The sequence below is a fragment of the Morone saxatilis genome, unplaced genomic scaffold (assembly GCF_004916995.1).
Source record: "Morone saxatilis isolate NCDOM2014 unplaced genomic scaffold, NCSU_SB_2.0 Contig12, whole genome shotgun sequence".
NCBI lineage: Eukaryota > Metazoa > Chordata > Actinopteri > Moronidae > Morone > Morone saxatilis.
This window is the reverse complement of record NW_023339674.1, coordinates 15,998,625-16,000,758: the sequence shown is the minus strand read 5'-3', so window position 1 is coordinate 16,000,758 and position 2,134 is coordinate 15,998,625.

Below are 2,134 nucleotides of genomic sequence, written 5' to 3'. Positions count from 1 at the left end.
ACACAAAAACACACACACACAAATCTGCACATGCACGTACGTCCATAAATGCTGCAGAAACACACTCATATTCACATCGGTGAATTCACAAAGCTGCTGCAGACTTGAGCAAAACAAAAAACATGGTACAACTCAGTTGACATCTGTTTTTATTTATATTCACGTTCTTTCTGGTGAATTTGCTGCGGTACTTTATGTAAGGCAAAGTGGCCCAGCAGACAAAGAGGTACAGATATAATTCAGTTTGTAGATCTTCATCAACATTTAGGGGGGTGCCCTAATTGGAAAAATCTAATATTTTCACTTAATTTTGACAAATAATAGCAACTTAATATTCACAAAATTGTATGTACATATCCTGTGATCCTTGTTCTAGTTTTTTTTCCTAAAATATCAATTTACAACTACATAGACACCTATAGCACACAATTTTCTTGACCTCGCCTGTAATGAATATGCCACTGCTTGTTTAGTAAAGTGATGAAATTGTTCTGTCACGTTGATTCAGTAGTTCCATCCAGCCAGAGGACACTCTGGTGTACGATGTGAACTCCAAAAGCAGAAAAAAAAGTGTGGTTGCGTCGGTAAATGTGTTGTTTTGCTTACACTAATGTGAACACACCTAAACCAACAATCAACAACAGACCAAACACGCTCCGCAAAGGGAATATATTTAAAAAACTGACATGTGAGTGTGAATTAAGGCAACTCAGAATGAATATCATCCAGATCTGAGAATGCTCACTTGCTGACACGTTCACTTCATCATGCTTGCTTTGTAAACAAATAATTATATTGTGGAAACGGTACACAGCCACCTGACATTCTTTAAAGCTGCTGGCTCATAAAATGCACTGTGTGATTATCCAGATAATGTGCTATATCACAATACATACTGATCATAGACTGACATTAAGCTATATTAATACATATATTGTGATTATTTCCCACTCCTATTTGGTGCTCTTAATGAGTCATGTAATTCTATATATTTCTATTTTATGTGTCTACACATGTGAGGACACATCCTCATACACTCAGTGTAGTTTAAACAGAACTGCATTTGTCAAAAACAACAACAGTATAATTTGTGCTACATTTGGATGGGGTTATGGGGTTTTTAAGGGATTAAGATGCCAACCATGAAACACAATGTCCTCTCCCATGTTTCCGGTCATCTCTTTACTAGCGCTATCAAATAAAGGCCTAAAATGCCAAAAAATAATCTGAAAAGAAAGTGTGTGTACTAGGGTGCACAGGTCTTTTGTATAAAGGGCGTATAAGTGAGTGTTTCAATGTGTATTCACATGTATCTTCTCTCGCCTACTTGAGCCCAAGTCAGTGTGTCTGCATTCAAGAAGAGAATGGCTGCACCAGCCTACACCCCTCCCTTTCAACCAACCACTGAGCATTTTGACAATCATCCACTGTGGCCCTTCACAAAAATCAACATCACCTGTGACCCATGGCCTCCACTCGGCCACTCAAATGCAGGGCCTCCTGCAGGGCGGGGGTTTCTGGGGGGCTCTGTTTGTCATGCTAATCAGCTGGCCTAACCTTAACGACCCAGACATCTGCTGCCCTGCATGTGTCAAGCCCCCACATTCAATTTGTTCCCCAGATACAAAAAGCAGGTAAGACCCTCGAGGCTGGTGAGAATGTCTGTGTGTCTTGTTGGTGATGTTGTATGGACGAAAGGGAGAAATCCTTTCCTTTCTGTGCATGCACTAGAGCAATAATTAGCAGCAGAGACGAGAGCTAAAGTGTACGCTCGTGCATTCTATGCCGTTGTCCTTTCTTCTGTGTGTGTGTGTGTGTGCACGGTTTAATGTCCGGTACCCCCCACCAACCAACACACACAGCCAGGCTGGTTGCACACACACACACACACACACACGTGTTCAAGTGTGTGTGTGTGCAGCAGAGCGATGGAGAAGGGGTGGGGGGAGTTTGTTTAATGGGCGAGACAGGGGACCATGGGGATTAAGCTCCCCCCAGCTGGAGGCTTTAGAGGAAAGGCTGGGGGCTGTCCTGTTAATTCAAGTGGGCTTAATAATGCCTGTGCACCCTCTGCCCCTGACCCTCCCACCACTACATCAGATCTGGGAGGAAACACATGATAAAGGCAGACAAG